The following is a 12819-nucleotide window of genomic DNA, read 5'->3' as shown; positions in this document are numbered from 1 at the left end:
TGAGTGGCTTTTGATTTTTTAATATTCATTGGTAGGAAGAACTTTGGTGCAAATCAGATGTTGGGTACTATATTTATTGAATAATATCTGAACCCTATAAATTAAAATGGACAATTTGGGTGCAATCAATTAGCTTAATTTCTCAGAGATCAAATTATTTTTCAACAAAATAATGTTTCAGGAATGCTAATCATATCTGTTACTAACTACATAAATGATTTCAGAAATCTACTTTTTGAGGTGGAACAACCCACAGAGGTCACCAAGTCAGACTAGTCGAAACTAGTAAAGCCATTAATGCAAAGTCTCACAGCTCTTCATAAAATGTCTGTTGATTCATTCATCATAAATTCAAGGCTTTGACAAACGAAACCAGAAATACAGGTCCAGCCTATAAGGTAGAGAGGACAGGCTAATAAATACCTCAGAAGACCTCCCAGTTAAGTCTTAGACTACTCTGAGTCTCCACTTACATGAGTAATGGCACAGAGTAATAACGGCTAGCAGACCACATGGCTGAACAGGAACTAACTGAAATGTAGGCCTAACAGCACAGTAAGCATAAAGCTAGGCCTAGTCCTGTAAATGTGAACAAATTAGTCGTTGTTGTTCCGTTAGGGATAGCCTAGGTCAAGTCTGGTTCTGGAAAACAGAAGACATGCTCTGCTGTGTAAACCCAGTCTACTTCCACTTGACCCCAAAGTAAAGACAAGACAACATTCCTAGAGTCCTTGAGAGAGAGAGAGAGAGAGAGAGAGAGAGAGAGAGAGAGAGAGAGAGAGAGAGAGAGAGAGAGAGAGAGAGAGAGAGAGAGAGAGAGAGAGAGAGAGAGAGAGAGAGAGAGAGAGAGAGAGAGAGAGAGAGAGAGAGAGAGAGAATGTGCCAAGTACCGGAGTGCCAAGTCTAGGTCCAAAAGACTTCTCAACAGCTTCTACCCCCAAGCCATAAGACTCCTGAACAGCTAATCATGGCTACCCGGACTATTTGCACTGCCCCCCACCCCATACTTTTTACGCTGCTGCTACTCTGTTAAGTATTTATGCATAGTCACTTTAACTCTACCCACATGTACATATTACCTCAACTACCTCAACTAGCCGGTGCCCCCCAGCACATTGACTATGCAACGGTACCCCCTGTATATATAGCCTCCCTACTGTCACTTTATTCTATTGTATATATAGCCTCCCTACTGTCACTTTATTTTTACTTCTGCTCTTTTTTTCTCAACACTTTTTTGTTGTTGTTTTATTCTTACTTTTTTGTTTAAAATAAATGCTCTGTTGGTTAAGGGCTGTAAGTAAGCATTTCACTGTAATGTCTGCACCTGTTGTATTCGGCGCATGTGACCAATAAAATTTGATTTGATTTGATTTGATTTGGAATGTGCTTGTTGTTAAAGCATCTGGAGGAATCCACCACTCTGTCCACCAGTGTCATCATAGAAAAAACACAGTTTGTACAACAGTTCAAGTATTTGTAACTAACAAGATGTGAATGATGCCTAATGTGGTGCCGTAGCATTATCGACACACTTGCATAGGTTAATCAAATCAAAGCACCTGACCATCCTAAAAACATGAACTGGTTCTGTCAGCCCATACCCACGAGTCTCCAAATATGTAATCTGTCAACACCTATCTGAAAGGCTGCATTCTATCTATGGCCTTCTCACCATCATTATATTCTAGCTGCCATTGTTATCTGCACAGCACACACCATCTCCTTCTCCCAGAAAGGAAACACTACAGGCTCCTCTCCAGACATGTGTCAGGTGACATTTGTGATTGTCTGTTGCCATGACGCAGTTGGTAGAGCAACGTTACCGGTATGGTGAGGACAGTTAGGCCTACTTCGCAGTGTCTATAATGCTAGCTAGCTTGACAGGCCAAAATACAATAACTTTACCACATTGTTGGATGAGCAATTGTTCAAAATCTATGCATAATTATGTTAGCTAAATATGCTACAGGTAGATAGTTAACGTTCACTAACTAGCTAACTAACTAAAAATATAACAAACAAACCAAATAGTTAGGTAACTAACAGTTACCCAGATCCTGATAACGTGTAATAAAACGTGATATAAATGGGGAGATCAAAACACTCAACATGCCATGATGAAACCCTTTTGTCAACACCACAGTAAGCTAACGTTAACTACTGTACTTGGCTGGCTGACAGCGCCTATCAAATATATATGTAACTAACGTTAGCATCAACAGTCCGGCATTGCAGCTGTGGATAAGACACAGCTAATTTATACATAAAAACGTTTTGACAAAAGCAAGCGGACACTAGCTAGTTACCTATTGAGTATCATTTCAATTACTCTGAATAACATTGGATTATCCGTCGAGAGAGCTAGCAAACTACAAAACATAATTGCTAGTTAGTTAGCTAACATCGCAGCACATCTGCAAGAATCGAGAGCCCAGACAATGCAACCTCACCTCTTTATCATCCGCTATTCCCGCGTCTCTTGGAAGAATTTCGTCAATACACCAAACTCATTTGCTGGCTTTGTCATCATATCACTCCCAAAACATCAAGGCTATGGTGCCAATGTATTCATTAAACTAATATATTTTAGTGAAAATCTGCGGCCATCAACGGCCCTTGTTATCAGCCCGGAAGTGATGGGGAAACGAAACGTTGTCAAGGCAGTCCGCTTGCCTGCGATTGGACCGCTGACGGTGGCGCGTGCTTGAGGCAGCTGTGATGTCAACAGGGTTACTGGCGGTCAGAGAAGAGCCCCTGCGGAATGTGCCGATGATGATGAAGTTCAACTTCACGAGGGTCAGCCCACCAGAGCAAGGCCAGCGCAATGATCTATAAATCAACCCAACATCCTAACATCTGGACAATAAACTAATCCTCATGAAGGACAGATTATTGAATTTGGGCAGCAACAGGCTGAGCAACCAGCTGAGGCTGACCATTGAAAGGTGTTCCCATTGGACAATAGACTATAGCCTGGCTACAGGTAATCCACACTCTGTAGGCCTAGTCTCAGTTTGATGCCTAGAGAATTTTGTTGGAATCGGGTTGTGTCCTCTCACTCTACCCCTCCTAACTTATTGGTTTGTAGGCTAGCTATAAAGCTACTGATTTAAGTCCACTGGTTTTTCTGTAGGCTTGCTTTTGGGGACCCCCCCACCAAGCGGGCAAAAACATTATAGTGGTGACAGCAGAGAGAAAAATCTCAGTTTTAAAGTACATTTCCTGCAATTCTACACATTTTTCCATGGGGCGGAGAGAAAATGTAGCAATTTTATAACACTTTTCATGCAATTCTACACATTTTGCAATGGGGTAGAGATACATTTTTATTTTAAAGTACGTTTTCTGCAGTTCTACACATATTGTCATGGGGCGGAGAGAAAATTGTACCATTTTATACAACATTTCCTGTGCATTTTATAACACATTTCCTGCAATTATACCCATTTTGCCATGGGGTGGAGAGATTTTCTTTGCGGTTTTAAAGTTAATTTCCTGCAATTCTCCACATTTTTGCCATGAGCTTCTATCTCAAGGCCATCAGACTCTTAAATAGCCATCAGTAGCTGGCTACCACCCGGTTACTCAACCCTGCACCTTAGAGGTTGCTGCTCTATATACATAGACATGGAATCACTGGCCACTTTAATAATGGAACACTAGTCACTTTAATAATGTTTACATACTGTTTTGTAGTCAATGCCACTCCGACATTGCTCGTCCTACTATTTATATATTTCTTAATTCCATTCTTTTACTTTTAGAGTTGTGTGTATTGTTGTGAATTGTTAGATACTACTGCACTGTTGGAGCTAGGAACACAAGCATTTCGCTACACCCACAATAACATCTGCTAAATATGTGTATGTGACCAATACGATTTGATTTGATTTGATTTATGCCATGTTAATGATATCTGAGTGAAAGTGACTAACAAAATCAATGGGGGCTCCCTGGAGGTCAGGGCCCCTGGGCAAGTGCCCTGCGTGCACGGTCGACATTCGGCCATGATTACTACAAGTTTAGATCATGGGCTAGACCAGGGGTGTCAAACCCATTCCATGGAGGGCCTAGTGTCTACAGGTTTTTGCTTTTTGCTTTCAATTAAGCCCTAGACAACCTGGTGTGGGGAGTTCTTTACTAATTAGTAACCTTAATTCATCAATCAAGTACAAGGGAGGAGCGAAAACCTGCAGACACTCGGCCCGCCGTGGAATGAGTTTGACACCTGTGGGCTAGACTAACTTACCATTCTAAAAATTGTTAGCTGACATGGCTAATTGAGTGACTGTCAGTGACTGACAAAGCAAGAGAAAAACTGCTGATGCCAAACAAAATTTCAAACTTGCACCTTGTGTATTCTACTATTCTAACTTTCAAAAGTAAGTTGAGACCCCGTCTGAGTTCCTTTGGGTGTCGCTTATGCCTGGAGCCGGCCCTACAGTGTGTTGTGACTTTATTAAATGCACTTTAAATAAATAGTGATTTAAATTGTGATTTGGTTCCGTTCCTCCCATTTGTGGGGAATATGAGCCAGTGACAAGATTATTTTGTGTTAGGCCTAGTGTCTAATGATTAGATATATAACCCATGTTAAACTGCTTAGGCCTAGGCCCTATATCATCCAGACATGAAAATAGGATAGGCCTACTCTTACTAGTCATAATTACCCATGGTCAGAATTCCAATTTTATATTCAGATACTGTGGAACATACGTGCAAGGCATGGACCTATGGACCTGCAACCTCACATTGCTGTCAAAAAGAAATACATTTTCCAAGCTTTATTTCTTTTCCTCCTCCTCTCCTTTCCTCCCCCTCCTCTCTTCTCTCCTGTCCTCTTTCATCTTCTCTCCTCCCCTCTCCTCCTTAATAAGCATACCTGTACTGGGGGTAGCTCATCCAGGTGTTGTAGTAGTACACTGGCTGAGCAGCAACATAGGGGCAGCCACAGCAAAACGTGCATGGGCTGAACAGCAGTTGCCCATGTGTATGTATGTTAGTGGTGCGCGGGTCAGCTGTTTGATAGAATGAATGCTTCAATCTAGTTGACGTCGTAAAGTTTTCTCTGTCATCTCTGCTTCTTTCGTGGAGCAAAGACGTTTAGGGACCGGGGATCAAATGCATACAAAAAATAAGAAAAGGGGAAGATTTTCTGTGCAAAATGTCCAAATGACATCAGTTTGACTGGTTGTAAGGAAATAGAGAGCTGTGAAAACGACCCAACATGTTCCTGATAAGATTTCAGTTTGGCTTGAATGCATATTTTATGTGGTTGAAATACTATCAGCTTTTATGATGCTGACAAAGACAACACCTCTACAGACATTCACATTCTCTCAAGATACTGAAATAAATCAATCCTATTTCTCCACTCCTGTTCCTGAGTCAAAATGTAGCCTACATTTGGTGTATAATTTTACTGCAAGAAATGCTTAATTCTGTAGGAGTTAATATTAAGGCTATGTGAGAGATTATAGACCTACAGTAAAGTGTCGAGATTTCAGTATCCATTCAACCCATCTGAACAGCAGTTCCCTTGATGTGCCTATAGGATTATTTGAAGTCCCCATCTTGTGACTTGTTGAATTTGTATAGCGCCTCACAAATCATCACACATAACATAGCCTAGCCGGCACTTTTACCACTTCAACAAATCTTTCCCAAACAATACTATTCTGGCCTTCCCTTCTCTTTATTTCCAACTCTCCATTTCACAGCTTTTCTCTTATTGAATTCAACTTCGACATGATCCTTTTTGCCTCTGTGGATAGATATTTTCTGCCTGTTCCCAAAAGCATTTGGCGATTGGCCTGTAGGCTAGATGGCGCGCATAGAGTTAGAACATTATGCGTATGCACTAATGCCAGATAGCCTAAAATAATGAAAGAAAAACCTCAATGCAGTCTATATATATATACACTACCATTCAAAAGTTTGGGGTCACTTAGAAATGTCCTTGTTTTCCATGAAAACATACATAAAATGAGTTTGAATAGGAAATATAGCAAAATGTATAGGAAATGTAGTCATTGACAAGGTTAGAAATAATGATTTTTAATTGAAATAATAATTGTGTCCTTCAAATGTTGCTTTCGTCAAAGAATCCTCCATTTGCAGCAATTACAGCCTTGCAGACCTTTGGCATTCTAGTTGTCAGTTTGTTGAGGTAATCTGAAGAGATTTCACCCCATGCTTCCTGAAGCACCTCCCACAAGTTGGATTGGCTTGATGGGCACTTCTTACGTACCATACGGTCAAGCTGCTCCCACAACAGCGCAATAGGTTTGAGATCCGATGACTGTGCTGGCCACTCCATTATAGACAGAATACCAGCTGACTGCTTCTTCCCTAAATAGTTATTGCATAGTTTGGAGCTGTGCTTTGGGTCATTGTCCTATTGTAGGAGGAAATTGGCTCCAATCAAGCGCTGTCCACAGGGTATTGCATGGCGTTGCAAACTGGAGTGATAGCCTTCCTTCTTCAAGATCCCTTTTACCCTGTACAAATCTCCCACTTTACCACCACCAAAGCATCCCCAGACCATCACATTGCCTCCACCATGCTTGACAGATGGTATCAAGCACTCCTCCAGCATCTTTTCATTTGGTCTGCGTCTCACAAATGTTCTTCTTTGTGATCCGAACACCTCAAACTTCGATTCGTCTGTCCATAACACTTTTATCCAATCTTCCTCTGTCCAGTGTATGTGTTATTTTGCTCATCTTAATATTTTATTTTTATTGGCCAGTCTGAGATATGGCTTTTTCTTTGCAACTCTGCCTAGAAGGTCAGCATCCCGGAGTCGCCTCTTCACTGTTGACGTTGAGCCTGGTGTTTTGCGGGTACTATTTAATGAAGCTGCTAGTTGAGGACCTGTGAGGCGTCTGTTTCTCAAACTAGACATTCTAATGTATTTGTCCTCTTGCTCAGTTGTGCACCGGGGCCTCCCACTCCTCTTTCTATTCTGGTTAGAGCCAGTTTGCGCTGTTCTGTGAAGGGAGTAGTACACAGCGTTGTACGAGATCTTCAGTTTCTTGGCAATTTCTCGCATGGAATAGCCTTAATTTCTCAGAACAAGAATAGACTGACGAGTTTCAGAAGAAAGTTATTTGTTTCTGGCCATTTTGAGCCTGTAATCGAACCCACAATTGCTGATGCTCCAGATACTCAACTAGCCTCAAGAAGGCCAGTTTTATTGCTTCTTTAATCAGCACAACAGTTTTCAGCTGTGCTAACATAATTGCAAAAGGGTTTTCTAATGATCAATTAGCCTTTTAAAATGATAAACATGAATTAGCAAACACAACGTGCCATTGGAACACAGGACTGATGGTTGCTGATAATGGCCATTAAAAATCAGCCGTTTCCAGCTACAATAGCCATTTACAACATTAACAATGTCTACACTGTATTTCTGATCAATTTGATGTTATTTTAATGGACAAATGTTTTTATTTTCTTTCGAAAACAAGGACATTTCTAAGTGACCCCAAACTTTTGAACGGTACTGTATATATATATATATATATATATATATATACACAGTGAGGGAAAAAAGTATTTGATCCCCTGCTGATTTTGTACGTTTGCCCACTGACAAAGAAATTATCAGTCTATAATTTTAATGGTAGGTTTATTTGAACAGTGAGAGACAGAATAACAACAACAAAATCCAGAAAAACGCATGTCATAAATGTTATAAATTGATTTGCATTTTAATGAGGGAAATAAGTATTTGACCCCCTCTCAATCAGAAAGATTTCTGGCTCTCAGGTGTCTTTTATACAGGTAACGAGCTGAGATTAGGAACACACTCTTAAAGGGAGTGCTCCTAATCTCAGCTTGTTACCTGTATAAAATACATATATATATATATATATATACATACACACACTACCAGTCAAAAGTTTAGACCCACCTACTCATTCAAGGTTTTTATTTTATTTAAAATCTTTTTTTACATTGTAGAATGGTGAAGACACATATGGAATCAAGTAGAAACCAAAAAAGTGTTAAATAAATCAAAATATATTTTATATTTGAGATTCTTCAAATAGCCACACTTTGCCTTGATGACAGCTTTGCACACTCTTGGCATTCTCTCAACCAGCATCATGAATTCATTTCAATTAACAGGTGTGCCTTCTTAAAAGTTAATTTGTGGAATTTCTTTCTTTCTTAATGTGTTTGTGCCAATCAGTTGTGTTGTGACAAGGTAGAAGATAGGGATGCTGACCTTCTAGGCAGTGTTGCAAAGAAAAAGCCATATCTCAGACTGGCCAATAAAAATAAAAGATTAAGATGGGCAAAATAACACAGACACTGGACTTTTTCTTTGCAACTCTGCCCAGGTCAGCGTCCACTGTTGACGTTGAGACTGGTGTTTTGCGGGTACTATTTAATGAAGCTGCCAGTTGAGGACCTGTGAGGCGTCTGTTTTTCAAACACAGAGGAACTCCAGAGATCAGTGAGAGTGTCCATCGGGTTCTTGTTCACCTCCCTGACCAAAGCCCTTGTTACGAACCCCGTGGCTTTAAAAGTCTAGGGTGGATGGAAAAGAGACCTGTAACATAATTCATGCAAATTAGAATCGTGACACGGAAACAGTGAGAACAAAAAATACACCGACAACCATAAGCTACCGTCAAACACAAAATGTTTATTGTGAACACACGGTAAAGGTTTGGGAAAAAGGGCTGGGCAGGACCCAAGGAATGAAACAATAATGTACAAAAAAAAAACTAAACTGATCTTGCCTGCCTCAAGAACCGCTGAGCTACTGCTAACCATACAAAAATACAGTGGGTGGTCCGCTCAGGTCTAACTAATGTTTTTAGACAATGTTCTTTCTATGGGTAAGGTATGCCCAAGTGTTTCCCAGAAACACACAACATAGTTACCATACAGAGTAACCAGCAAATGAGTGAGTACACAAAAAACGTATAATTTTGCACTACAAGTGCCCAACGCATAAGGCGTTGGTTCTGGTTGTACATACGGTGGAGAAAAACTAAGGGGTTATGGTCAGTATACACTATCACTGGTAGTGCACTGGAACCAACATACACTTCAAAGTACTGCAGAGCTAACAACAAAGCTAGAGCTTCTTGTTCAATGGTGGAATAGTTTGTCTGACATTTGTTAAATTTCCGCGAAAAATAACAGACAGGATGGTCCACTCCACTCTGGTCCGGCTGCAGTAGAACAGCACCAGCACCTCTGGCACTTGCATCTACCTCCAGTTTAAACGGCCGTTCAAAATCTGGCGCAGCAAGAACAGGGGTACTACATAAGAGTGCTTTAGCAGTGTTGAAAGCAGTGTGACAATCTTCAGACCATACACATTTTCTTGCCAGACTGAGAAGATCTGTTAATGGAGCAACTACCGCAGATACATTTTTACAGAAACTACGGTAGTAGCCAACCATCCCTAAAAAGCGGCGTAGCTCTCTTCTGGTGGTAGGTGCAGGAAATGCATTTATAGCTGAAACCTTGGCATCTACAGGGCGCACCTGACCATGGCCGACCTGTTTACCGAGATAAGTAACAGTGGCCTTCCCAAACTCGCACTTTGCTAAGTTCAGGGTTAGAGAAGCGGCTGCTAGACGTTCACACACTACCCTTAGAGTGTTAATATGATCTGACCACTCAGTTGAATAAATTACCAGATCATCAAGGTAAGCACTACAATCAGGAACTCCAGCCAATATTGTGTTAACCAGAAGTTGGAAAGTGGCTGGTGCGTTCCGCATCCCAAATGCCATGACAGCATATTGTAGGAAGTGGTCTGGGGTCACAAAGGCAGAGATGTCGGAGGCACATGAGGTTAACGGCACCTGCCAGTAACCTTTTAGAAGATCTAGTTTGGTTGCATACAGTGGGGAGAACAAGTATTTGATACACTGCAGATTTTGCAGGTTTTCCTACACACAAAGCATGTAGAGGTCTGTAATTTTTTATCATAGGTACACTTCAACTGTGAGAGACGGAATCTAAAACAAAAATCCAGAAAATCACATTGTATGATTTTTAAGTAATTAATTTGCATTTTATTGCATGACATAAGTATTTGATCACCTACCAACCAGTAAGAATTCCAGCTCTCACAGACCTGTTAGTTTTTCTTTAAGAAGCCCTCCTGTTCTCCACTCATTACCTGTATTAACTGCACCTGTTTGAACTGATTACCTGTATAAAAGACACCTGTCCACACACTCAATCAAACAGACTCCAACCTCTCCACAATGGCCAAGACCAGAGAGCTGTGTAAGGACATCAGGGATAAAATTGTAGACCTGCACAAGGCTGGGATGGGCTACAGGACAATAGGCAAGCAGCTTGGTGAGAAGGCAACAACTGTTGGCGCAATTATTAGAAAATGGAAGAAGTTCAAGATGACGGTCAATCATCCTCGGTCTGGGGCTCCATGCAAGATCTCACCTCGTGGGGCATCAATGATCATGAGGAAGGTGAGGGATCAGCCCAGAACTACACGGCAGGACCTGGTCAATGACCTGAAGAGAGCTGGGACCACAGTTTCAAAGAAAACCATTAGTAACACACTACGCCGTCATGGATTAAAATCCTGCAGCGCACACAAGGTCCCCCTGCTCAAGCCAGCGCATGTCCAGGCCTGTCTGAAGTTTGCCAATGACCATCTGGATGATACAGAGGAGGAATGGGAGAAGTTCATGTGGTCTGATGAGACAAAAATAGAGCTTTTTGGTCTAAATTCCACTCGCCGTGTTTGGAGGAAGAAGAAGGATGAGTACAACCCCAAGAACACCATCCCAACCGTGAAGCATGGAGGTGGAAACATCATTCTTTGGGGATGCTTTTCTGCAAAGGGGACAGGACGACTGCACCGTATTGAGGGGAGGATGGATGGGGCCATGTATCGCGAGATCTTGGCCAACAACCTCCTTCCCTCAGTAAGAGCATTGAAGATGGGTCATGGCTGGGTCTTCCAGCATGACAACGACCCGAAACACACAGCCAGGGCAACTAAGGAGTGGCTCTGTAAGAAGCATCTCAAGGTCCTGGAGTGTCCTAGCCAGTCTCCAGACCTGAACCCAATAGAAAATCTTTGGAGGGAGCTGAAAGTCCGTATTGCCCAACGGCAGCCCCGAAACCTGAAGGATCTGGAGAAGGTCTGTATGGAGGAGTGGGCCAAAATCCCTGCTGCAGTGTGTGCAAACCTGGTCAAGACCTACAGGAAACGTATGATCTCTGTAATTGCAAACAAAGGTTTTTGTACCAAATATTAAGTTCTGCTTTTCTGATGTATCAAATACTTATGTCATGCAATAAAATGCAAATGAATTACTTAAAAATCATGCAATGTGATTTTCTGGATTTTTGTTTTAGATTCCGTCTCTCACAGTTGAAGTGTACCTATGTTAAAAATTACAGACTTCTACATGCTTTGTAAGTAGGAAAACCTGCAAAATCGGCAGTGAATCAAATACTTGTTCTCCCCACTGTAAGTAGCAGCACCAACAGTGTCAATACAGTCATCCAGTCTGGGTAACGGGAACGAGTTGGGCACTGTGACAGCATTGACCTTTCGATAGTCCGTACATAACCTGGATGTCCCATCAGGTTTGGGAACCAGAATGCACGGAGAACTCCAAGGACTTGAACTCGGCATAGCCAGGTTATTCTCCAGCAAATAACCGACCTCATCCCTCATTATCTTTCTTTTAGAGACATTGACACGATAAGCATGTTGCTTGATATGTGCAGCGTTTCCAACATTAATGTCATGTTCTAACACATTTGTGCATGTAGGAACATAATTAAAAAGACATGGAAATCTGTGGAATAGCCTCACAACATCATCTGACTGTCCGTCCGTTAAATGACTCAGGCTTGACGGGAGAGACAGCAGCATCTCTGAATTGGGCAATCTAGCACACTGCTGCTGAGTATTGCGCAACTCCAAAACATCTCCGTCCACATCATTAACATGACCTCCCACTACAGCTGCAGCAGCAATAGAGACAGCTGACTTGGCCAGTTTCTCTGGACTGTCTGTCTGAGTGACAGGTCTGGTGTGGTATGTCTTCAACATGTTAATGTGGCACACACGAGATTGGCATTTTCTTTCAGGAGTCTGTATCACATAGTCAGTTTCACTTAGTTTCTTTTCAATTACATAAGGACCAGAGAAACGTGCTGACAATGACGCTCCTGGCACAGGCAACAATACAAGAACTTGGTCACCTGGCTGCAGTGAACGAGAAACAGCCTGGTTGTCATAGTGCCGTTTGATACGTCTCTGTGAGGAAGACAGCGCTTCCTTTGCTAGAGCACAGGCACCATGTAGGCGCTCACGAAAGCGACTAACGTAGTCCACACATTTTCTTTCGCACACAACTCTTGTGATAAAAACTGATCCTTAAGGACTTTCATAGGTCCTCTCATGGTGTGTCCAAACACCAGTTCAGCTGGGCTGAACCCTAGGGATTCCTGTACTGTCTCACGGACAGCAAACAAAACTAGAGGAACTCCCTCATCCCAATCCTTCTCAGATTCCAAGAAATATTTACGGAGCATAGACTTCAGTGTCTAATGCCAACGTTCAAGCGCACCCTGAGACTCTGGGTGATATGCGCTTGACACACTGACAAGGATTTTAACACTTGCTTGAAAAGCTTAGAAAGGAAATTCGTACCCTGATCAGTTTGTACCACCTTAGGTAACCCAAAAGTTGAGAAGAATTTGATCAAAGCTTTATTCACCACCGGAGCAGTAATTCTTCGCAGAGGAATGGCCTCTGGGTATCTGGTGGCCACACACATAATCGTCACC

General features: G+C 41.9%; 1 protein-coding gene across 1 annotated transcript in view; it reads right to left on the bottom strand.

Annotated features, from left to right (window-relative positions):
- The window catches only part of LOC121535156 (long-chain-fatty-acid--CoA ligase 3-like), a 40981-nt gene extending 38346 nt beyond the window's left edge, over positions 1–2635 (bottom strand). Inside the window, exon 1 of the mRNA XM_041841934.2 lies at positions 2454–2635. The gene's annotated coding sequence lies outside the window, so the exon portion shown is untranslated. The remainder of the gene's footprint in view (positions 1–2453) is intronic.
- Between the last annotated feature and the right edge of the window lie 10184 nt (positions 2636–12819).

This window comes from Coregonus clupeaformis, chromosome 21, assembly GCF_020615455.1.
Source record: "Coregonus clupeaformis isolate EN_2021a chromosome 21, ASM2061545v1, whole genome shotgun sequence".
Classification (NCBI taxonomy): domain Eukaryota; kingdom Metazoa; phylum Chordata; class Actinopteri; order Salmoniformes; family Salmonidae; genus Coregonus; species Coregonus clupeaformis.
The sequence above is the reverse complement of the archived record's forward strand: the minus strand, read 5'-3'. Positions and strand labels throughout refer to the sequence as shown.